Below are 27,248 nucleotides of genomic sequence, written 5' to 3'. Positions count from 1 at the left end.
GGTATGATAAGTATATAATATACATTAGATAAATATATGGGAATTTTAAAGACTTAAAGCTATTATTTAACTTTTTAGATTAATTTCCACAGTGATTCTTGGAATAAGATTGATAGTCTCAGTTATTCTAAATATAGACACAATAGATAAAGTGAACATAACCATGCTTAAAGTCGAAAACACCAAGAATTACATTCCATTGTAAAACTATATAACATATAAGGGTCTCGAATGATTAATACAGTTTAAGATAAAATAATATGAATGAAATAAAATGCAAAACTAATGCTGATAGATGACATTGCTGTCAGGTTTTCTTTCTGAATCTTAATTCTATACAAGCAAGACATAATGCTTTCGTGTTGTTCTGTTCAGAGTCTGAGCAAATGAAATCTGAATTACTTCTCTTGGTTTCTAGGAAAACAATTTTCTAAGAACCTGTTCCCTCAATGCAGACTAATGATTTTCTGAATTATACATACCTTCATTCATATTATGTTATTGAATTCATATATCATGCAAAGTATTAACTAACATTGCCATTTGTCCTGGTTAATTTTATTGTTGAATTGATACAACCAAAAGTCACATTGCCTATAGAAGAATGGCCTACGATCAGATCATTGGATATTTCTTTGTTTGTTAACTGATGTAAGAGGGATTTGTCAGGTGCATCTTGTCTATATGAGATAGCTAGCTAGCACGAGCTGGAAAGAGCAAGCTCGGGAGAAGCATTCCTCTATAGTTTCTGTTTCAATTCATGCCAAACTTCCCTCAGTGATGGATTGTGACTTAGGTATGTTCAAGCTAAAATAAACCCTCTCCTCCCTCAGTTTGCTTTTAGACGGGATATTTATCACAGCAAAAGAAAAAAAAAAAACAGTACACTGTTTTATGCAATCCCAAATTTAAATGAACTATAACATGGTATTTTAATTTGGTGTGAGCAGCCCCTAATTCTGGTGAGGGGACAAACCGTAACTATACATAATAAAATATAGAATGGTATAAACAGATTAATGGAACTAAATTAAATTTTGATGTAGTTTGAGACTTTGTCCTTTTTAGAGGTACATCTATTTGTTTAAAAGAATTTTCCTGCATTAATCATTATTTAATGCAGCACTGTGTATCAAATAAATACATGTAAATATGTATGTCAACCAAAGCATACAGATACTGAAAATAATAAAATGTAAGTATTTTAAATTTGTATCTAGTTACTTATATCCAGATGCTCAACTGAGCTTGGTAGTACACACCATACATCCCCTAAACTCTGGAGTCAGAAACAGGTGGATCTCTGGGAGTTATAGGTCAGTATGTTTGACCTTGCAGTGTGGTAGAGATGTGGGGGTTGATAAGAGAAAAGTTGGGAGAATAAGTCTGGAGGGAATTCAATAAAAATACATTACTCGACATTCTCAGTGCACTTAAGAAACTATATTACTATAATAGCAATTAAGCAAAAAACATTAAAAGAGCAGATTTTCTGTAAGAACAATGGCATTTCCTCATCATGATTGAAAGAAACAAGGTTTAATCTTAGTGTTGTGCACACATATAAAACACACAGGAATAAAGTGAAAGTCGTTCAGCTAGAAAATTCTTTTGCAAGGATGGTATGCCAAACTAGGTGAGGGAGCACACAGGGGAAAAAAGCTCAGAGGCTTTTATTCTAATTCAGGTTGACTATGTCTTTTCCCCCTTTAGCTATGGGCTGACCTCAGTCTTTCATGATTGGCTAATTCTAGTGGAAAAATCAGGGAAAAGAAAATGAAGGAAAGTAGAAAGCTGTTGGCCACTTAATTCATTCAAGTTTCAGAACGTGAAAGAACTATTGTTTAAACATGTTTTACTGGGTTTGTACAGAGGAATTAAAGCACTGGCCTAAAAGTTTTACTGAGTGGGAGAAATAAAAAGATTTTCAGAAAAGCTATAAAAGTTGGAGGAGATAAGAACAATTGAATACTTTGTTCTAAACAGACATTTTGAAAAAAACTGATATTTGATGTTTCTGACATTTTTCCTTCTCTGTTGTGTGAAACTACAGGTTGTGAAACATTAGTTAACAGCCTGGGACAACACAGCTTATAAGTAATGTAATTTGAAATTACTTAAGTTATTAGTTGTAATTCTTCTCCAGTTTACAATTCAGTAGCAAAATCAAATATGTGTGCCTGGAAGATGAAATGTGATAGTCTGTATGTAACATACAGATACATAGAAATAATACATTGGTAGGCTTAATCACTTTTGTGTTATAGCAATAATAATTTAGACCATGTATAAATTGCCATTCGAAATCTAATTCTTGACCTGTAGGGCCAGAAAATTTGTCTATAACATTATGTTTATTGTGGGTCTAATCGACGTTAAATTTATATATAATGTAGTTAATATCATATTTGGGTATTAAAAGTTGATAGGGTCGTATGTGTGTCTATATGTGTGTGTTTATTGTGAGATGCAGATGTATATGAATGTATTTCTCTGTGTATGCACATGCATGTCTATAGGTCCTCCTTACACTAGCATTACAGGTGGACCAAACATGTTCCCAGTTTTTAGATGGGTGATCTTACCTGAACTTTAATTCTAATATGGATTCTTTTTCCTAGTCTGCAAAATTAGTATTATCTTACTTAAAAAGAGTACATGAATTGTATTTAAAATATTACAACTTAAGTCTGTTTGAATTTCTTTCTGCATTTTTAGGATCTGAAATTAATATGCACATATTAGCATTTTGATGTAATATACACACACCTGAATCTGTGAAACAAAGTTTTGACCAGTAATATATTTCCTTGTTAAATGTGTTGGTGATATTTATTACATTAACTTTCCTGCTAATCTTTGATATTGCACAGATACAGTTAGTTTTTAATTAACAGATAATTAGATAGTTATAAATAGCCGATTTTTTAGAATGAAACAGCTTGCAACAATTTTTATAAACCGCAGGACTTATTGAAAATTAGAAGTCTCTGTGTCTTAGCCCTGGTGTATAACGTGTATGTAATTTTTGTGCTGTTAATATTGTAAAGAGTGCTGTGGACCATTCAACAACAAAGACACAAAAGATAGAATGTTCAGCATGCCCATTTGAGTAGCCTGAAAAAATAAGCAAAGTTGGCTCTTGGGAGAAAAAGATGATAGAGACAATGAGCTTGACCTGAAGAATAAAAATGCAAAACAAAACAAAATCAAATAAACAAAAAAGTAGTGAACTGAAATTTTTGACCAAAAAAAGTTTGTAAAATGTATGATGCCAGAAAAAGTAACAATAATCACAAAATTATGAAAACTGTGAAAAATGCATGTAAAGAGTAGAACTATGGAATGCCTAGATCACATGGTTCCTCTCTCCTGACCCAAGAAGAGCTGAAATTGTGACCCATTAGATTAAGCCTATCACCTACCTGCGGTTGTTATTTGTGTAAATTAATTTTAATCTTCTTGTTTGCTGGTTACAGATATGTTATAAATACTTTGAAAGACACAATTTCCCACAACCTGTGACTTACCATAAAAATCAGATTTAGAGCTTCTGAATAACTAGACTCAGGCCGCATTTTAATGTGTCATCAAGACTAGGAGGCCAAGAACCACTGACCTTGTCATTTGCAGAATGGCTTGTTTTGATATGTGAACTAGACAGGCAACATGATCCAATAGTTTGTTCTGTTAGTTAGTTTGAAATAAAATCCTCAGGGTCACTTTTACTTACAGTCTAAGGCTACAAATTACACTTTTAGTGTCTTAAAGAAACACACTCAAACTATCTAGTCCTCTCTGTCAATGATTTTCACTGTGTTCTGTATCATAAAGCTAATATTTATGTGTCCTATAATATTAGCCAATATTTAAGTCAAAACTCAGATATGTTTACCTCCCACAAATATCTAGCTATGTGTCTATTCAACTTTTAAAATATATTTGTCATAGCTATGTATAATATCTTAATATATTTCACATGTTTAACAAATTAAAATAAAGTTAAAATATGAAAACTTTTGAAAATCAATAGTGTGGCTCTTGTTTCTTATCCCAGAAATTTAAGATTGAGGCAGGAAGATTAATATGAACTTGAGATCAGTTTGGACTATGTATTGTGCCTCTATCTAAAATAAAACAAAACAAAACACATTTATTTAAACTCAGAGAGTAAAAGTAATGGATAAATAAGACAAATTTCATCTTTAAAAGACACGGAAAGCTAAACTCCAAGAGGATCTTTGGCTGAAATCTTTGCCATGTGAGGATCAAAAAATGTAATGTACTACTTCAGGGTGTTATACTATCCAGTGCCATTGAGTAAATCAAATCACCACACTAACACAAAAGTAAATGCTAACTTATTTGAAGGGCATCAATTCTCACTTTTCTACCTGTGTTTCTAGTGGGCATGGGAGGCTCCTATGGAGGCTGTCCCTACCTATTTTAAGAACTTAATCGTTAAATTTACAAACTTACTCTTGAAATGCAACCAATAAATGCAACGTGAATCAATCAGTAGATTAAATCAAAACATTGAATTTTCTCATTTTTTACAACTAAATTTTTCTACCAGAAACAAACAAACAAACAGCAAAAGTAAATTATAAAGTGTTGTATCAAGGAAAATGGATACTGAATTTAAGTTAGAGGAGACAATAATGAATTGCTATTTCTTTAACAAATGACTTTTAAATCACCAAGAAGCTATATATTATGAGCAAAACTTAATCATTGATGGTAATGCTCAACTTAGTTTGAACACAGATAGTCATTATATTAATAATATTCTAAATTATTGGTCGTTGTATTGTTGTTAAGATATTGAAGATAGAAACTAGAGCCTCCTGCTACCCGAACTATGTTTCTTAGCCTTCATTCTCACAGTCAGTTGTCCCATAGAAATGCTAAACTTATAGCTATACTGTGTACACAGAGGACCTATTCAGACCTATGTAGGCCCTGTACTTGCTACTCAGTCTCTGTGAACTTATATGTGCCTTGCTTAGTTGAGCAGAGGGCCTTGTCCTCATAGTATCTTCAAGTCATAGACTCTTTTTGTCCCATATTCCATCAAATTCCCTGAGCTCTGAGGGAAGGAATTTGATGGAGTGCTCTAATTTAGACTCTCTCTCTCTCTCTCTCTCTGAATAATGTTCTCTGTCCCTTACTGTTTCCAGATGAAGCTTCTCTGATGATGACAGGATAAGGCCCTAATTTATATTTTGTTATGTTTGGTTTTTGGCCCTTAGATGCCTGTTCTTTTCTAATGAGAGACAGAAAGCAAATAGATCTGGAGGGGAGGGCAAGTGGAGAGAAACTGGGAGTGGGGGGGGGGCTAGAACCAGGATATACTGTGTGAGAAAAGAATCTATTTTCAATAAAGGAAAAAAGAATAAAATTTCCATTGATTTATCAAGTTGACCTTAAGTAAACAATTGGCTAGCTAACAAAAGAAAACATATACAACTATCATCTTGATACCATTAAGTGTAGACTTTCTGCTGCATTGTCACAAACCTGACTTTAACAAAAGTTCATTTACGAAATTTTCACTTCAGCTTGTAGTTTCAAGAGTGTGAAAGTGAAGGAAAAGGAAACAGAGGCAGGATATGAAGGAGAAAACACAAAGGGTGTTGTGTGCCATTGGTACCAATGGTGGTTTCATTTGTGGAATTTTCTTCAGAGAAGTCAGAAGTCCTGTAATGACTGCCCAATAAGCATCTAATTAATGCTGGTCTTGAAGAGTAAAAGTGAATAAATAAATAAATAAAATCAAAAAGAAAGAAAGCTCAACCCAGAGTTAAGTATTTTGCATTTCTACTAATGAATTTTGAATTGTAAATACCCATAAGAAATATAATTTCTGCAGATACAAATTGTGGTGAAAATAATACCTCTGTGCATACCTGATTCATATTTATGTTAATTTCTCCAAGCATTAAAAGTAGGTCTGAGGCCAAGCGGTGGTGGTGCACGCCTTTAATCCTAGCACTCGGGAGGCAGAAGCAGGCGGATCTCTGGGAGTTCGAGGCCAGCCTGGTCTACAAGAGCTAGTTCCTGGATGGGCACCAAAGCTACAGAGAAACCCTGTCTGGAAAAACCAAAAAAAAAAAAAAAAATGTAGGTCTGACAGGGCATGGTGGCACAAGTCTTTGGGAGGCAGATCTATGAGTTGGAGACTAGCCTAATCTACAGAGTTTAGGACAACTAGAGCTAAACAGAAATCCTGTCTTTAAAAAACAAAATGAAAAAAAAGGCAGTCTAGAAGTGTGTTGTAGCTTAGATGCTAAGTATATCCTTAACAATTATAAGGCCAAAGATTTATTTGATTCTCAGTAACCTAAATGAGAAAAGCAACCAGAAGAGTTTAGTATGTGCTATACAAGATGCTTTGTGATGTTATTCTGTGTTGCAGGTGTGGCCATTAGTCTCTTGAGCTGTTTACAATGATGATTACCAAAAGAAGGATTGCACAAGCCTGGGCCAGTCAACATAACAATCTTAGGCACTGGCAAAGGGCTCACTAACCACTACCCCTTTTTAAATACTAATGGACAATTAGTTACCAGAAGAGAATAAGGATGGGACTTTGCCCCATCCCAAGATTTATAAAAAGTTTAAAGGTGTTAGGGGAGTGGCTTAAGATTTCACATCTCTTTAAGCGTAAACAGACGTTTAACCATTTCTAAGAGGTTTTTCATTTGTTTTCTTGTTTGTTTTCCTTCAGTGGTGAAGTTACCCACAGGTTGCCTTCATTAAAATATATTGGCTTTCTGAACTAGACTTGCTAAGAACCATTTCTTTGGGAAATGTAGGCGTTTGCTCACATCTCCTTAATATGAAATAGATTACTAATAATATTAGAAGAGACATAAAGAGTTATACATTTGAAACATATTTCCTAAGTGTTTGGATAATTTTAAGCTATACTCTCTTTCCAGGGTATTCCCACTAAGGAGTAAAAGCCAGAAACCTCCTGAGGCAGGTGCCAATTTTTTTTAACCTGGTAACACATTCTTTCTATATTTTTTTGGATTAGTAAAAATAGCTTCAAATTAGGTTATAGAACACTCTGCTGGATTGTACATTTGTCACAGAACAGTTTTTTCCTTACAGCAATGTTTCAGTAGGGAATTAAATGTGCACAACATAAGGGATTTAAAGCTTTTACCTGTGAATATTTAAACTATGATGAAATATTTTGTTTAATGTATTTTCCTTTACACACGGTAGTTTATTTTTGTATTAGGAAACTGTTCTCTGTAAACTGATTTTATTTAAAGTAGCATGTAGATTGGCTGAAATAATTCTGAAGAAACTTCTGAGTTTTAAATCTTTTTTTTTTTTTCTCCAGAATGTAGGGGACGTCCATGAAGAATTCGTTAAGCTGTCATAGACACGTAGATCCATCAAACTCTGGAAATCTGTATCATATTTACCTACTTTCATTTACGGACAAAAGATGCTAAACCTTACTTTGTTCCATAACTTCGGCATATTTATTTGTTATCATCCACCACACACTTGCAGTAACTGGGGACTTGTAGAGTTACCCTTCTCCAAGAATTAGTGTTGGTTTTTGAGACATACATTTTCATGTGGTACAAGTCATGGAAAGGCAGCTTCATTGTCGACACTCTACTGATGAGATGAGCTTCACTATTGGAAGAAAAATGTGGAAAGTTTTTGTTGCTGTTATCTGTTTCTCCGTGAAGCATCAAATGCGGTATTGATATTTTTTGGCACTTAAGCTATTTACTTACTGTGGTTTAACGAGCTGTGAGAAAGGGAGACACGCTCCCACTGCGCACTTCATACAACTATTACCAGAACTTCTTTGTAGAAGGATTTATCGACTCGTCAATATTGTTCTCATTGTGCCATTTCCAGCAGCAGTAAAGGGACTTCCCTTCAGACACAGGTTTCCTCTGATGGCTTACCTTCTCTCAGAGCCCGGCAACATATCTGATAAGGACTCCCACAGATAGCTCCTGCAGTTTTGTGAGGTGACTAGGGTTCAATTATTTTTTGAACATTCCCCAGTAAGTACAAACACTCTCAATTGTGTAATTAAGTAAAACAATGAGTATTCTAGAAATTTCAAAACGATGTGAAATTGTTCCTTTTAAAGAAAAAGAACATGCCAAGACGGCAATTATTAGGCAGTTTAAAATTACCATTTTTGAGAGCATATTTTATATAATAAGCTCAAGAGTCTGATGAAATTTCATGATTATCAACGTTGAATAAATTCCACATTCTTTCTCTTTCGTTTCTCAGACCGGATTTTGGCATTGCCTTGAAGTAGGGAGCAGGGCATTGTGCAAAGAGTACTCGCAGAATCCTTCTTGAACAGCAGTAAGCTCCACGTGATGTACATATTCGGCAGATGATTTACGGGTTACAGACATGCTGTGACCTTTCTTTCCCAACTGCAAACAGATTAAACAGAGCTGATTAACCGAGACTAAAAACACTGGGTTGTGTTCTCTTATGAGGGTCTTTGACAAATCCTCCCTCAGCCCTCCCACTTTTTTTCACTTGCAAATCGCTCTGCTCAGAGGGGTCTGCCACAGCCCATCCTCAAACCTGGAGCCCTGCAGCGCCATCAGCTGCAATATCTTCTTATATGAGCGACGTTTCTTATTAATCAGAAACGCGGAATGGAAGCCAATCAGAGAGTTCCTTTGGTTTCAGATTCCTGCCTGTCTGAGTTAAAAGTGGTGCTGAAAGAGAGGCACAGTGAGACGCATGAAGATTCGTCTGGGAAGACAGTATGAAAAGGGGAGGAATGAGACAGAAGCCAGGGCAGAATTGAATCGCCTGCTGAGCGAGGCTAACTCAGTTCCATTGCTAAATAAGGTAAGCGTTATTTATTTGCCGGAAAACAGAAGCAAAGCAGTTTTTCCTTTCTTAGAATGTAGTATAGATACTGCTTCTCTCCTCGCAAGTATTTTATCTGGGCTCTTCTGCTCTCTTCCAATATTTGGCAGCAGGTAATACGGTTTATATAATTTAAAAAAATACATATTCAAATGAAAACATTTAGTGCTTTATTCTCATTTTACTTTTTAAAATTCCTGATACCCATCAAGCTATTTTTTATAGTCCTTAAATTTGCTTCTGGATTATTACTGTAAAAATAAAAGCAAAGTTCAAACTATATTGATTCACAGTACTGGCTTGGAATTTTCTTTTTATTTGGTTTTGTTTGCTTTTTGTTTCTGTTTTAATGTGGTCATTAATACTTTCATGTCTATGAACCTGAAATGGTTCTCTAGTTTTCTCATAACTTTTGTTAACTACTTTGAGTCAGAATTAGGAAAATGTAAAGGCACCAGCTTTCATAATTTAATGTGAATTTCTTTTTACAGTTATAAAAAAATGTGATAGTAGACCTGAAATATGTCTCACTTGTCAATTGGTTTCATGCATTAGGATTAATATAATAATTTTTGCCTGATAACAGACATTCCTGCAAATGCATATGGTTCTCACTAATAGAAACATCCTATATATGTATACATACCTGTTGGCTGTAATTGGACAACATAAAATAATGTTGAAACCTAATGAAAATGAGAAAGTCTGCCAAGAGCAGCATCTGACATTTTTGAGTTTAAAATCATAAGAAAATGCATTGACTTACTAGAATGATTTTTGTTTTGCCTTTCATTGCAGAATCAATATCACAATTCAGATTAAGCAATTTCTTATAAGCACCATGATATTAAAAATAAGCTTGTTTTTTTTATAATGTTGTGTATAATGTCTCTAGAGTGATGTAAAATTTAGCCACTATAGATTGAGTGAACTCAGAGATTGTTATACATTAAAATAGTATAACGAAAGGCACACACTGTATCAAATAAGTTGATAATAATTTGTCTGATGAATGTTTTGATGAAAATGTAATGAATTATAGATTTGTAAAACTTGGTTATTTTTCTGGAGATTTCTTGTCATTTCTTATGCTGTGTTATAAACACAAAAAGTTTCTAAGCATATTTTTCATGATACACCCAAATCATGTAGTCTGAAAAATATATGAATTTTATGATATCAAGAAAAAGAGGTAACTTTTATGAAGTAGGAGAGAATCTTCATTTGGCTTCTTTTCATGATTTCTATGAAGTCACAAGAATTAGCTAGCTTCCATGTTCTTAATATGATTAAAACACTCTCCTGCCTTTGGTAAAAGATGATTTATAGTCTCAGATTCTCAAAGTGATCTATTGCCTAGGCAGTGCTGTGTCAGGTGAGGAAGGAATAGGTGTAACTATGAGAATAGCGAGGGCCAGTTTCAGCAGATATTATGAAAGATACGGAAGATCAAATAGCAGGCTGCTCCGTCGCATGTCAGGAAAGAACCTGGACAGAAATGAGCAACATTTTGTCATCAAATTTATCACCAGATCAACTGAAGTTTTCTGCATGTACATAAAATATCATATGTATTTAATAGAAAATATTCGAAATGCTAAAACAGTATCTCATATGATTACACACTTTCAAAAGTGAGAAGATTGAAGGTATAAGTGATAAGCAAACTCCAGCCAGCAATAATGAATGAAGTAATGATTTAGAAAAAGCAGATGGTAATACCAATTTGAAAGTAATAAACCAAACTTCAAGGTTAAGAGAACTAGCAATACTAATAAGGAATTAGTTCTATAAGGTGACAAAATTTTCTGAGGAGGAAATGCTGTTTTCTTATATCACACCATGTAAGTACCCAGAACAGTATTTCAACTGGTTTATGTAACTGGATCACCATTACTAGGCTTATGTGCATAATTAAAATAAAAACCTATTGTGATAGCTGTGTGTAGCCAGATACTAACTCGAGTTAATAAGAAATTATGTTTCTAAATTGTGTGCAGCTTTGCTTGACTTGATAAATTTAAAATGGATCAGAACCTCTTCTGAATGTCACCTTTCATGGGGTGGGTTAACCTTTGCATTTTATTTTCTTCTGTTCTTTTACATATACAGCCTATTCAATACAACATGCTTTCGAGCACCATGTGAGAGAGATTCACTGATGCTTTTTGCTGTATATCAGCCTTTTCTCTGGTAGCCTATGGGACATATATTGCTTTCTTCAATGGTTCTAGATGCATGAAAGAAGTCAGCCTCTATGTTTTAGATAATGCTAAAAGTTACATAATACAAGTTATATGAGTAACATGGCAGTTTAGTGCTTGTAAGAAGAAAGAATAAGTTGAAATCAAAGTTAATTTGAAGAATACATTCAAGTGTGTCATCAGCAATGGTGACTGAGACTTGTTCTCTCTGGAAATATTCCTAGATCGTTATTAGATTTCAAGTAGATGCTTCAGTGTAACTGGCTGTTGGTTTGATCCTTTTTTGGTTCACACAAACACACATTTAAGTATATTCTAGATTTAAATCTGCACTTGAAAAAATGCTGATTTTTTTAAAAGATGTAGAATATTTTGGATGTTTATGCTTTTAATTCTTAATTTCCTGATGTTTCTAAACAGGACCATTCTTAATTGTAGAACATGAGATAATTGCTTAGGATTAAAAATGTTTCTCCTCTGTGTGTGCAAATTTGTTGAAAAGGTGTTTCTTCTTTTAAATACATCCCAAATTTCTTACAAATAACAGTGCTGCCTCAGTAGAAGTTTATATAAAACTTTAGAGCTTTAGACATAGAGCAGATATTTTAGTTGTATCCAGGAGAAAACAAAACTTTATGAGTATTGGTTTACATATAGAAAGGGGTTTGATTACCTACAAAAGCTGGTAAGCTATCCGTAAAAAAGGTTAATGATGAAAATTTGGTTAGCAAGCTAGATAGCTATAGATATGTAGATAGGTAAGTAGATAAGTTGATGGTAGGTAGCAGTTGACTGATGACAGATAAGTAGATTCATGATAGATATTGCTGGACCAGGTAATGGTATCTCGATGGGTGTTACTAGAAGTATGATAAGCAGATGTGTAATAGACGACAGATCAGAGACAGAGAACAAATGGAATGCAGTAACTCTTTTGTGGTTTTGAACATCCTGACAGAGATTTGACTTTCACAGTTACTTTAGTTCTCTTCCCGGAACCCCTATTACGCTCATCACTAAAGCATGGCAAGGGCAGTGAGGGGAGTCTCCTTTCACTCGTAAGCATTTCCATTGCAGTTCTAACAGGCTAATGTGCTTCTCTCTAAATTTAGCACTCACAGAGCAGGTCTGCTAGCCACAATCCAAATGCAAAGTGGTGGACTCCATTGATTCTCTGGAGCTTTTCTATAGGAGGACTGCCATAAAACGCCTACGCCTGTGGCAATGTCACAGTCTGGATTCTTCCTATAATCTTGTTTATTCTTCAGAATATACATAAAGAAATATGATTGTATCTTCACTCATTTCTGCCTCCATTTCCATCCTCCAACACTCCCCATATTCTCCCCATCTTACTCAATTCTCAACTTCATGTCTTTTCCCCCCATTAAATTTCCCTATGCTGCATACACATAATGCATGGACATTGTGTAGAAGATTAAAGTACTTGTTTTGTGAAAATTTATGTATTGGGTGAGAACCAACAATGGAAGTCTCATGGTTCTTTTGTTTAGTGGGAGGGGGAGATGTTATGGGTGTGTTTATTTTTATTTTATTTCACATTTAGAGCAGCCAATGTGAAATAGTAGAAGTGCCCAATACTTGAATAATATTCACAGTTTGTACCTCTATCTTATTAACTCAGCAATTTACAAAACAGTCATACATGAATGAGTGCTCTCGTATCTTCTATTTGTCTCAATCAGAAATTCCTTGGTCCTTTTTGTTACAGAGCTTGAAGCTTGAAGCTATTCCATAAATATGGTTAAAAATCCTTGCTCATACAATTTAGGGACTGGTTCTACACTTATGAAAAGCATGGGTGACTTAATATTGTCTTATTTTCTGTTTTACTTCAAACACGTATAACTTGTAATGGAAATATAAGTAACTAAGCACTGTTATTTGATTCACTTATTTGATTCATATGTCTTTAGCTACACTTAAAGAAAGAACTATGACCCACAGAATTTATATTAAAATGTCAAGCCCCTACAGGTTCTCTATATGATTGTTATAACTTCTAATACAGTTGGAACCTTTCTTCCCATTTTTGACAATACCTCAGAAAGTCATATTAACCAAAAAACAAGGTTCTTAGGAAGGTGTTCTAAGCAAAGAGAGAACCATTGCATGTTACATAATGTTCTCACAGCAAATGAACACCAGTAATTCACTCCTTGGTCTGATGTAAATGTGGAGCTACTTCAGCCTGTACATGTTCTTTCTGGAACTTGGCACTCATTACCCATATATTGGAGGTAAAGGTGCTATTCATGCAACTTGCCCTGTCTGATACACACACACACACACACACACACACACACACACACACACACACTGTGACAAACATGTGTTTCACCTCTTCTGCTGTCAAATAAAAAATAATCATCAATTTTACAAAGTAATGACCATATATACTGCTTTTGTAGAAGTGCAGTATTTAGGATCATTCTTTAAGGGGTATTTTTTTCTAGACTCCATTGTCAGTCATGTGTCTATCCTCCACATTCGGGATGTGGTAGAATTTCATGTAAGTTCCAGAAGTGGGTCACCAAATATTCACATTCATGTGTTTTATTATAACAGTCTTTAAGACATCAAATCATATTTTAAAAGGGAGATAAGCCATCTAGTTCAAATTATAAAGTAAAACCTTTGTGTCTTCAAATGCTCATCTACATATACAGCTCTGTTTTTAATGGGAGAGTATAGATTTGCACATATTGCTACCTGTTATATGAGCATGTTTGTACAAACTCAATGTGTTTACTAAGTTTGAAAGAAATAAAAGAATTATTTTTATGAGTACATAAAAGTTAATCTGTAATAATTATTATATGATGACATATAAGGTAACTTAACTTTGTATCTGGTGTTTATAGGTAATATATCGTGTAAAATAAGAAAGCTAACATAAGAGTTTTTTATTTCTCAAAAAGTTAAACTGTGAGTTGTCATAGTTTTAGGTAATTTAGTGAAAAGGGTGAATTAGGCTCTTTGAAAAGCTGTGCCTAGAAATAATTGTTTCCACTTAATCTTCACAGTTTTGAGGACTGAACAAAATATAATCTCTTTGCCCACACAAATGGTGGGTGGGGAAGCTATTACATAAAATATGGATTATAATGAAATCAGAAATCCTATTTATATAATATTAGAGACTTAGCAAAAATACCTTAATAATTTTACATTTGTCAGTACAAAGCCTTCATATTACACCGTGGATTTCCAATTAATTATCTAACATTTTTATTTAATTCAGGGTCATCTCAAAAGACACTTGAGATTTTTTTATTAGTAGAGGGAATTGATAATATTCTTAAGAACAGATTAGTTTTATAGTGAAAATGTTGTACAAACATTGAAAAAGCTTTATTTTGTGTAAGCATGCATACACTAGTAGTAATAAAATTGCCAAGGATAATTATCTTAGTGGTATTATTTCTTGACAGTAACAGCTTATCTTCTTTTAAAAGTATATTGAATGAACATGTATTGGAAAACAAATATCTATTTGAAGGGATAGACGATAATTTTGTCTCTTTCAAATCTTGATCATTTGTTTCAAAATTGGTAAATTTAAATCATTTTTGTCCTCCTCTGCACCTGTATCTATGTCTCTCTATTCATATGTCTCTCTATCTTTTTGTTTTAAAATAAAAGTTTTGTGTTATTTTAACATGCATCCCTAACCCTGGAGGACTTTTTAAATAAGGCTTTGAACTTATTGGCTTTTCTTACACAAGAGTTCAAAACAGTTCAAAGACAGTTCAAAATATCCAGATTTGAGTTTATATTTCTGATAGTAAGCCCCCATTTTAGGAATTAAATAAATAAATAACTGTCTAACATACTTATATAGATAATTATTTATAAAAGAGTATTCATCTATCTTGCATTATTTTATTCAGAAGTCAGCTCTTTGCTGTAATTTTTGACAATGAAGAGTTATTATATTTTCAAATCAGCATCAGTTTGCTTTGTAATGAGCTATAGAAGATGCATAGTGAATCCCTGTAATGAAGTGTTGCTTATAAATATTCATGGGTTTTGTTAGTTTCAACCATTAAAGAAAAATTGCATTTGAGTGTCAGAGTAACATGTATACATTTATATATTTGTAGGGTAAAATATTTTTATCAGTAATACCTATGTCTATATTTATCCTATATCTAAAGATTAGACATATAAATATAAATTATACATTTTAAATTCACTGTTCTGGTTTTACGGTATCTGTTGAACCTGATTTCTTATAGCAGCTATGTAATATAATTTTATTCAAATGAGAAATTTACAAGACTGGAAAAGTCTTATGATTATAGGAGATGAAGAATAAGGTAAAGCTTGATTATAATGTTATTCTTTTGAACTTTTTGCATGTCAGACAGCTACTTCAAGTTTACATACATTCATATTAAAGAATAAATATGGAGAGCTACAGAGAAAAAGTAATTAGTAGCAATGAAGATGTATCTTTCCATAGTGGACTCAAAATAAGAATGATGCAAAGTTACAAATTTAACTGGGACTGACACAGACACGTACACTTCTGCCCAATGTGAGGCAGCAATCTGAGATGTTCCATCATGAATGGACACCTTCGTGCTCTTTTTACACATGGATCTAGAAAAATGCCTTCATTGCCCAGCATTACATTCTTTCTACTCAGAACGGTTCAGGGAGGGAAAAAAATATGTCTTAGATATATGTTTTGGATGTTCTTTCATTGGATCTACAAATTCATTTTCAAAAATTAGAAAAAAATTAAAGATAAAATAGTCAAACAGAATTTGAGGAAATCCTATCCTAGGTTTAAAATTATTTTCAGGTAATAGTTTCAGAGAGACAGCTCTCCCTAATGGTGTATGAATAACATATTGCACCTTAATATACAGCTTAGAAAACTAACTTTGAGAAATAATACTGGTAGGTTGAAATTTTAACTATATATCTAAGTGCATATATATGTATTATGTATGTATGTATGTATCTATCTATCATCTATCTATCTGTATATCTATCATCTGTCATCTATCTATCTACACATCTATCATCTCTACCTATGTATCTAACTATTTCTGTCCTCTATCATTTACCTATGTATCTATCTACTATCTATTTATATTTATCTATCAGCTATTTGTCTATGTCAATCATCTATCTCTATCATCTATCTACCCATCTATTCATCTATTCACCTATCTATTTATATCGATCTATGTATCTATCATCTGTCTCTATCTTTCTATTGCTATCATCTATATTTCTATTTATCTATCATCTATCTATCTATTTATCTATATCTATCTGTCATCTCTCTATGTACATATATCTATAGAATAGATTGCTTTCAACAAGTGTGGAATATTTGTGATGTCATTGTAATTAAATTTTAGTTTTTTGTTGTTTACCTTAAAACTTCTTTTGTCCATGTAAAAGTTTTTGTACTGTTTTTTTAATAATAGGATTACCTAAGGCAGAATTCGTAGGAAAGAAGATCTTTACTTACTTTATGAGGAAAAGAAAATCAATTTTACAAAAATTATTTTTAAGCAATTAAAACAAATAGTGTAGAAAGCATGTAAAAATTACAGCTTATTTTATATGTGTTAACATTTGTTTCATAACACACACACACACACACACACACACCATTAAGATATATCAGTAACACATTAGTAAGTTCAGAGTTGCATACTGTTCTTTGAAATGCTCTTTGAGTTTCTCCTCTGATTGCTTGGGCTTTTTTTCCTCCAAGTGTATGGGTACAGATGTTTTCTCTCCATATCAATTGTGTGGTATCTTTCCATTATCATTATTCCCACCCCTGACTTCCTTTACTTCAAAGACACAGACACAGTGCATTTAAGGGTAAGCATCTATGCTTTTTAACTTGGCTTTCATTCTGGGAGATGATTCAATTGGTAACAGGAAGTGCCATTTCCAACATGAGAATTCATTACATGCCGGGAACTAATGTGATTTTGTCAATATGGTCCATCACCAATTTTAGAAACGCCTTTGCTCTCTCCACCTTCCTTGCTTTTACTGCCTGACTGGAAAAGGGCTTGGGAGGGAGGTGAGTTACCAAAGCCAGAGGATATGAGAAGAGATTGCAGAACAAGTTTGCCACTTCAAGTGATAAGAACAAGTGCAGGCAAAAAGTCTAATTCAAAAAACAGCAACCTGTGGACTAAAACTTATAAAGCTAAATATAAAAAAAGTAAATCAAGGAATTAAAGTCACCCTTATAAACTTAATGCTCTTAGGGGAGATGGATTGGGAGAAATTAATTTTCAACATGTTCTTCTATTGGTTCTTTGTCAAAATCACACTTCATTAATTCCTGTTTTAAAAAAAAACAATCTTTTCTTATTTTACATACCAACCCCAGTTTCCACTCCCTCCCCTCCTTCCACTTCCCCCAACATCCCCCCACATCACTCCACCCACTCATCGGATGAGTGTAAGGCTTCCCATGGGGAGTCAACAAAATCTTACATATCACTTTGGAGCAGGACCAAGACCTTCCCCCTTATATCTAGGCTGAGCAAGGTATCCCTCCAAAGAGAATGGGCTTCAAAAAGTCAGTTCAAGCACTATGGAAAAATCCTGGTTCTACTGCCTGGGCCCCACAGAACACTCCAGTCATACAATGTGTCACGCACATTGAGAAGGCCTAGTTTGGTCCTATACAGGTTCCACTGTTGCATGTGTACGAAACCTGGGTAGGAAGGGACAAGACCTACAATTCATTGTTAATGTCCTTATATAGTTGGTATTTGTTATCCAGATTAATGGCCCTTAGTGGGAGGAGAAACTTACTACATTGTTCAGAGAAAGGTATGAATGAGGCACGTTGCAGGTGGGGTCTTAGGTTGCTGATGAGTTGCTAGGTGCACTGGCTAAGGTAAGGTCATCAAGCACATTCTTATATTAGGGTGTATTCATATCTCAGATAAAGTATTCTGTCAGGTCGTTCAGTTTTTCTTTCTTGCTTTCATGAAAGCGTTTTCTCATTCTCTTATTGCCCCTAAAAGTGAAGTAAGTCATCTTATTCTGAAATACAGACAAAAAATATTTAAATATCTGTTAAAAACTGCATTTCAACTTTTGTTGATACTCTACTGTATGATAATTCACAAATATTAAAAGAGTTATAATAAAAATTATTATAGGTAGACGTTTCTTATTGCAAATTAAAAGAAAAAACCTGTTATATATTTTTTTCTGTACTTATTAATTCTTGGATCACTTTCTTATTTTGAAAATAAATGCATTGATTACTTGACTCTCATTTTATGTGCTCCTATGGATAGTGATTCTTATTATCAATTTTTCTTTTAATTGCTGGTTTTAACATAATAGCATTCATTTCCCTTTATTCTTCCTCCCTCCAGAAGTTTTCTGTTTCACCCTTCGTTACTGTTTTTAAAATCTGTAGGCCATTTTCCCATTGTTTTATTTATCAGCATATTTAAAACAATCCCAAGTCTGCTCAGTTTGTATAACGTTACTTGACTGCATGTTCCTAGGTTGACTGCTAATATTGGATAACCAATTAGTGTGTTCTTCTCTTAGGAAGGCCATTTCTCTCATACTCGGCATTCCTCTGCTGCTTGTAGCTCTTTGTGTAGGGTTTAGGCCTCCAAAGCATTCCACCACTCACATTAGCGTGTCTACTGTTGTTATTCTTGATGAGCTCACATTTAATCCGTCCTGTTAATGGGTGTAGCTTCTAACATTCCCAAAAGATCAATCTCAGAACAATCTCTGATTCTCCGGCTCTTAGAATCTTTCTGTACCCTCTTCTGCAGTGATCCCAAGTCATAGGTGAGGGAGTTTTATTGTAGATGCAGTCACTGGAACTGAACTTCCCAACTCTGTATTCTGCATTTAAGTGCTATGCTGATATAATAAAATCGTGGTCATAGGTTCTCCAAAATCCATGACTACAATAATCCTGTGTAAATAATTAGAGTTTCCCTCTTGTTGAGCAGGTCTTATGTCCAATTAGAGTGATGTTGGTTGTAACTAAGATATGGATGCTAATACTGCCTTTTTAGGTTTATTTGCCATGTTAATCTTTGTTGTGTTTCATGAGTATTATTAGCTGGATAGGACTGTTGGTTTCTACTTTTTTGTTGTTGTTGTTGTTTGTTTTATTTATTTGTTTGTTTGTGTTTTTCATTTTGGTTATTTGCTTGGCACCTGAAATTAACCCTCAGAGAGGAGGCTTTCAAATCTTTTCTAGCAGGTCCTTGGGGAGTCTCCTGGACAACTCTGACCAAGGACTGAAAAGAGCATTTCTTATGACATTTTGGGTTTTAATAGATGTTTTTGGCCTTTGGAGGGAGAATTGTTGGCTCAGATGGAAAATTTATGTTTAAACTACATACATGTATTTTTATGCCAAATTACATTTATCATAGGTAGTTTTAGGTCATTAATTACCAGTATGGTTCCTTATATTTTTGACACATACACACATGCATATGTAACAATAATGAATGAAAGGACCATGAATTTGAAAAACAGTAAGAAGGTTACATGGAAAGATTTGGGGGAAGTAGCAAGTGGAGAGAATGGCATAGGATTATGTTATAATCTGAGAAAAATAAACAAATTAGAAAACATTTTATAGTGCTTCTAATTTCCTTAGTTTGTGTTTTCTAATATGCATTACTGTAGTAACAAAGTATTGGAGAACAATTTTAACTTACTGATAGTCTCGTAATGGTCTTGTAACTTTTGTTCCATTTTATTGACAGGTGATTTCCCATTCTGACCACACGTTATTTCATTTGTAAAATACAATAATCAAGAATTTATACTGGTAAGCACTATTTTCTTGTAGTAAGGACACAAAGAATATCAGAGTCAAAGGACAAAGTATGAAAATTTTGCTGTATATTTCAAGGATGAATTTTAGATAGTTTTTTAAATTTTGATGTTCCATGAAACTCCAGAGTGAAATTTCAAACATTACAATCACATTTTAGGACATCCTAAGAAGGAACAAGGTATCCAATATTGTCAACATAGTGATAAGGAATGCTTTATTAAGTTTTAATAATAACTGGATAACCTATATTGGAACATTCACAAATAAAATGAAGAGCCATAACTTATAGCTAGGAATAAACCTATGGTTCTTGAAACTCTGTTGAAGAGAGATTTTTATATTATTAATCTCAACATTTTCACATTTTATTATATCTTAGGATGACAATTGAAATGATGAAAACATTTGCTTTCAATTTCAGTAGTATTTGTTTTGTAAGTTCCTGCAACTTGTAAACTAAAAATATTTTAGACTACAGTGTATTAAGTTAATTGTTTAAACAAGTGATACAGGTGAGCTAAGAAAGCCATTGAAGTTAATGGTGGAAAATATCCATGTTTCATATCATAAACTTCAATGTCAGAATATTTACTCTTTTTTTCATCATTTTTATGATTTTAACCTTTTGTTCATTGAGTTTTGTTTTGACTAAAATAAATTGTATTCTTGACCTGAAAGTAAGAAGTTTTCTATTAATGGGGGTTTGTTTAATGAATATTTTACTGGTCTTTTAAGCAAAAGATGAAATCATAGTTATACACATATAACCTTCAATAAAATTGACTTAAATATATTTGCTAGTATGGTTATCTCTAAATTTTGTAAACTGTATATTGACATTTTTTTTAAATGAAGTGTTCAAATTATATTACAAATTAAATTTATAAAGAAGGATTAGTGCCTAATACTTATTCAATCTGACTGTGTGGCTGTGTACTATCCATTTTATAGACATGATTTATTAATACTTTTAATATCCTTTCCTCAAATAAGTGGCTCACCTGAAAGGATCATCCTTTGTGAATAGAATGTTAGATTTTTTTACTAAATATTTTTTCATTCAGAAATGGTCATTCCACAGATAGCAGAATATGTGAATGTACTAACAATTGTACAATTAGGTTTCCATTTCTTCCTTTAATCAAAGGCTCATTTCAGCTAAGAGAAGGAGAGACAATTACCTAAGGACTAATATGTGTGCCTGGATCTGTGTCTATATCCAGATCCTTACGTATAATACTAACATACAGGAAACTCGCCTTTCTCTAAAATACAGAAGTTGGTAAAAGATTAGTCCTCTCAAAGTTGAACTCTGGATAAGGTGTGACTTTCTTCAAAGCACAATGGAATGACAGATTTTTTTTCTAGAAGTCTCTCAAATGTCTTTTCCTGAAAATTATCTTTCAAATAGATACAATTTTCACTTCGAATATCAGTTTAATATTTCTTGTCGTTCCCATAAGGAAAATTGAGATATGTATTCACGGCTATTCCCTACTTCACAGAATAGGCTCTGAAAATGTCCACTCCTTTCACAGCCTCTGACACATATTCTCCTTAATTGTTTACCTTTTTCTACCCCACTTGGCTTTTCAAACTTTTCACTAGCTTTTCCTTGTTTGCAGTTTTGCTGTTTCAGCAGCCTCTTCCCAAATAACAATGAAAAGCCAATGTTGATTATAAATGTTCATCAATAGCTGAGGTTTAATACTAATTAGTTCTTATATTTTAAGTTAATCCATTTCCCTTATTTATGCTCTGCCACATGGTGGTGCCTTTATTACCAATTTCATCTTCTGCTTCCACTGCTTCTAGCTGGTGACTCAAGACTTTGCCCTTCTTTCTCCCAGTATTCTCCTAGTCAGGCTCTCCTCCTTAACATAGTCTGTTGGCCAGTCAGCTTTTTTATTCAACCAGTCACAGTGACAAATTTTCATAGTGTACAAAGGAATTATTCTGTAGCATTTCCTTTTGATATCTTCTGTTAGTTTGAAGTATAAATGTAAATAATGTTGTAGTTAGGGATCGCCTCCACACGAGGAACTGTATTAAAGGGTTTCAGTGTTAGGAAGGTTGAGAACCACTGGTCTAGACTGTTAAATGAAGGAAGAAAATTAAATGTGATTCCTTCTCTAAATAACTGAGTTTATGCTTAGACTTTGTTTATTAGGATAGTGTGTGTTCTAAAATGATTCAGGCTACTAAATACTGCAGCATCAATAACGGATGCTTAGAATGGGAGAAATCGTGACAGCACACTGGAAAATTTGACAAAATTATGCACAAAATTGTTTTCAAAGACAAAACATCATCCCCTATTATATTGTGAAACATAACTGAAGACTCATAAAGATAACTTTCTGGATTCAATAAAATAGGTTCACATTATAGTTTCATAATGATACATGCAATTTTAAAATAAAAAAAAGAAGTCAGCCCTATAACACCAGATTTTTTTTTATTAGAAGAATAGTTTTAAGCAGGAAGAATGATTCAATAAGTCAGGATTATTAGAGCAAGAAAAACCTGGCATTTAATTTAATTGCCTTATCTTAAAACCATGACAAATAGCTTGAAATGATCCTCATTCTAAAACATCAAGAGTGAATAAAAGTTTCTTTAGAATAGATCATGTGATTAATTATACCGTATCAATATGACTCTGTATATTCGTATGGAATTATTTTAATTCATAACTATATGTGCATGCAATGCAGGAAAATATTAATCGTGAATAATTCAATTGAACACATTCCTTCCATTTTAATCACTACTGCTATTAGACAGACTTTCTTTGGAAACGTTACTGAGATAATAGGATGGCTAACACCCTTCCATTTGTAACAGGAGGGCCTGATTAGCTCAGAGCTTTCCTGTTGTTTGTTTGAATGTTTGTTAACTAACCGGTTCCTGAATTGAACAGAGGGTACTACAGCTCCAAGGTAGCTTATTAAAGAGAGTCGAAGGTGAGAGAATAAAATCCGAGCAGAAGCCACTTCCTATCCCCACTCCATTGTTTAATTTCTTCATTGTAGAATGACCCAAAGAATAAATATTCCTCAAGAATTGCATAGTTTAAAATCCATTTCAACGTTTGTAAAATGTATCCTAAATATTCCATTAGTTCTTAACGTAACATCTGTTTCCTAGGGGAAAAAATGTTAAACAAGAAAAATAGATTCCAACAATGCTTGAAAACCCCTGATAGTCTGTACTAGAGGAGCACACCAAACCCCGAAAAGGCCTTACTGAGATGAAGGTTTCCGTATTGTAATTCACTGAAGTCCAGGTCCACTCTTTCGATTTGCTGACTCCTAGACAGCCGACGTTTCCCACCATTGCTTTATAGAAAACCAACATGACTTGGATTTCGGTTACAGTAACACATGATCAAAAAATTATTAAATTATTCTTAATGAAAGTATCATACTGTCTTGAGTATTCTATAAGCAAATTTTTATCTATTCTAACCTTTTTAAAAATTCGAATATCACTCATTTTAAAATGATACAGTTTTCAGCATTTATTTTAAATTGTGTTTTGATAATAACCACTTAAATGTGCATGATAAACTTATTTGATTGAGCTTTTTATAGGTTTCTGGAGCTATAAAATTTTCCTTGTTCCTGTGATATAATCAAATTTACATAAGAATATCAGGATATTTAATGATACAATGAATTTATTAAATGAAATGTTCATTTTTTCCTAAAATGTCAAAACTCATTTTAATGTTAAATGTTAATATTTACACAATTAAAACTAATCAATTCTAGTTTCCAGTGATTAAGTAATGATCCCACAGTTGATAACTGTAAAAATTTGCATGGAGTCTCTTATTTAAAGTATTGGCCTATTTTTATTTGACTGTTTGTTTTTGCATAAGTTTATGTCCTGAGTGAATGAAATAGACTCACAGGGTATAACAGGATGTTGTTCTTGACCCCCTGTTATCTTGTGCATTTTGTTTCCATGAAAACAAGAATATGGAAGATAAGCTTCTCCAAATCTCAGAGTAGCCATATCCTTCTTCTTCAAGATTATCTTCAGGAAACAAAACAATTGAAGTACCTGATAGTCAATTAAACATTTTGCCTCCACGAACTATTTATGTGAAAATTAATTATTTACAGGCAAATTATCTCCTGTCCTTGAGATTTCCTCCTGGAATTAAAGATATCTTTCTGATGGTCTAAAGAGGAAAATTAATCTATTCACTAATTATATTAATTCAATTGTATGATGTCATTTTGTAACAAAGCACTAAAAATTCAGTTTTATTATAAGTGGACTTTTTTTTCTCTAAGTTTATATTGACTGAGTCTCTGGGGGAAAATCTTAGCGCCCGTGTTAAGATCTCCTTTTAATTCATTTTTCTTTACTTATATGGTGTATTAATTATTTTTATCCCATGTTTTATATGTTTGGAAAATTTTGCATTTTTAAAATCACACATATCACAGAAATGACCTCACTGACATTACTTCTTGTAAATGTACAGAAATAATGTGATTGATTAAATTTACAAATTATGTTCTTACCCCTTACGTAAGACTTTGTTTTCTGAATAATTTTACTTCATATTCTTTCCAATGCTTGTAATTTGTTTACATTTTATGAGATTGTGATTATTACTATTTCATGAGATGCCATTTCTTGCTAGTGGAGTAAAAATTTTTAGAACCTTAATTTAAGTACTGTCCATTAATATTTCAGGAATAATAATTGGGTATTTGAGTCTCTAAATGTGAAGTAAATACAATACTCATTCACTTATGAAGACATTTGAGCATCTGGATTTAAACAGCTAGGTTGCTTTAGCCCCTCTATTGGTTGGCTCAAAATACATTATGACAATAGAAGATGCTTTCTTGCACTTTTCTTTCTACACATATTACACAAAGTAGAAGAAATGTTTCCTATTATCACAATTAACAAACAATGTTTTAGTGAAGCTTGAATCAGCCTAAACACTGGGCTTAAGTTTTTTCTTCTGAATGTTATGTAAAATAAAAAAAAACATTTTATTTTACAGCTGTCTATGCATGATTTATATATTTTAATATTTATTCTTTGAAATAAATTTATGTGTATTTGTGAGTACTATTGCTTCAGATCAAGTATCTGAGCTTTCATATATACTTCATTAATTACCACTTATCCCAAAAAATTCAATATAAAGAAAGTTATATATTTATGTTGTGAGATACTATACATTAGTAGAATACACATTTTAAAATGCCAACTATTCTTATTTCTGTAATGACATAGAAGATAGCATATTTAAATGCAAAAACTCTAAATGAATTCTTAAATATGTTCTTGTATATATTCTTTAAAAGTGAATTTTCTTCTCCTGTAGAACTACCACAATATAGTGGTATACTAGCAATGATATCATGCAATTCCCAAAAGATCATAATATCATTTTTGTTTTAAACATTTATAATTTTTTTGTAATTGAACTATTCTCACTAAATTGTTAATGTTTAATATTTAATGGCGATAAGTATAGGTTGTGAAAAAATCATTGCAGTTGTGGGCATCATTATCAAAAAAATAAAATTTGGCTATTATTTTAAATTTCAAAAGTATGAATCAGGGCCTTGGAGATGACTCTGTGGGGAAAAAGCCTGCTGCATGAACACTTTCACAATCTGACAGCTGGTAGGCAGGAGGACCACCTGTCATCCAGTACACTGAAAGCAGAGGCACAGATCCCTGGAAGAAGCTAGCTACTCAGCCTACTAGTAAGGGTGAGCTCTAGGTTCAGGGGGAGGCTCTGATCATACAGGGGGGATGTGATCAGGAGCACATCCTGTGACATCTTGAGGCCTTCACATGCATGCACATATATACATTCACATGTACACACTCGCCCATATATCTGCAAACATATATTCATCTCTATATATGCAAACTCTTGCACACATATATTAACATAAATGCTTGTGTATGTGTGAAAGGCTAAATTTTATTGCCCTTTTCACACAGGTGAAGTTTTTGCCTTTCCTTTATTTGGTAAATAATTTTAAGATATAAATTATTTTAGATTGAATTGTAATGGTTACTTATATCTCAAAATAAAGTAAAAATTGAAAGGAAAAATTAAAAACAAGTCCCCAGTTCAATTTTTTCTGACTTACATACTTAAGCACTAGACCAATTTCAAAATTGTATTAATAGTATTTAATGGGACTGTCAATATTACATGCTCAGCTTTGAATCATGCAGGATTCATTGTAGTTGTAAAATGTGTTAAAGGCCACATTTTTTTTTTTTTTATTGAGAAAAGGAAAAAAAGTTTCCCCCTCCTCCCAGCCTCTCATTTCCCTCCCCCTCCTCCCACCCTTCTCCCCCTCCCCCCACTCCTCTCCCTCTCCCTCTCCAGTCCAAAGAGCAGTCAGGGTTCCCTGCCCTGTGGAAAGTCCAAGGTCCTCCCCCCTCCGTCCATGTCTAGGAAGGTGAACATTTAAACTGGCTAGGCTCCCACAAATCCAGAACATGAAGTAGGATCTAAACCTTGTGCCATTGTCCTTGGCTTCTCATCATCCCTCATTGTTCGCCTTGTTCAGAGAGTCCGATTTATCCCATGCTTTTTCAGTCACAGTCCAGCTGGCCTTGGTGAGCTCCCAATAGATCAGCCCCACTGCCTCAGTGAGTGGGTGCACCCCTCGTGGTCCTGACTTCCTTGCTCATCTTCTCCCTCCTCCCGCTCCTCATTGGGACCTTGGGAGCTCAGTCCAGTGCTCCAGTGTGGGTCTCTGTCTCTATCTCCATCCATCACCAGATGAAGGTTCTATGGTGATATGCAAGATATTCGTCAGTATTGCTATAGGCCACATTATTTTGAATGTGAAAGAAAATGTGTATGATTAATTGAAAACTTTAGACGACTAAGGAGTCTAGTATTCTTACAAAGTGAAGTCCCAGGGGTGAGGATAGAGAACCCATGAGTATATACATCACAGATTTCTGTTTCATCTCTGAAATTATCCATCTTCATATCTCTGGTCTCATTTATAATAACAGGTATAAGACTACACTTTGCAGGTTAGTTTTCCTTTCTCACACTTATGGAACCTGAACCCAGTGACCCAATCAATTATTACTTTAAAATTTCCAGAAATATTCCTAAAATTCTTAATTTTACCTGTTACATTTTCACAGGATGCCTGTTCATATTTCTCAGTGGCCCTCCAGGCTTAACACAAATTAATTTCCTTCTGTTTCACTTATTACTACTAATACTGGGAACGAATAATAGATCAATATTAAAATTTTCATAAAATAGTAATTTGATATTT

The 27,248-nt window shown here is 33.5% G+C and overlaps 1 protein-coding gene across 1 annotated transcript in view; it reads left to right on the top strand.

The window, feature by feature from the left end:
- The first annotated feature begins 8,360 nt into the window (after positions 1–8,360).
- The window catches only part of Cdh9 (cadherin 9), a 100,934-nt gene continuing 82,046 nt past the window's right edge, over positions 8,361–27,248 (top strand). Inside the window, exon 1 of the mRNA XM_075975843.1 lies at positions 8,361–8,865. The gene's annotated coding sequence lies outside the window, so the exon portion shown is untranslated. The remainder of the gene's footprint in view (positions 8,866–27,248) is intronic.

This window comes from Microtus pennsylvanicus, chromosome 6 (genome assembly GCF_037038515.1).
Source record: "Microtus pennsylvanicus isolate mMicPen1 chromosome 6, mMicPen1.hap1, whole genome shotgun sequence".
Taxonomy (NCBI): domain Eukaryota; kingdom Metazoa; phylum Chordata; class Mammalia; order Rodentia; family Cricetidae; genus Microtus; species Microtus pennsylvanicus.
This window is presented reverse-complemented; position numbering and strand designations above follow the sequence as displayed.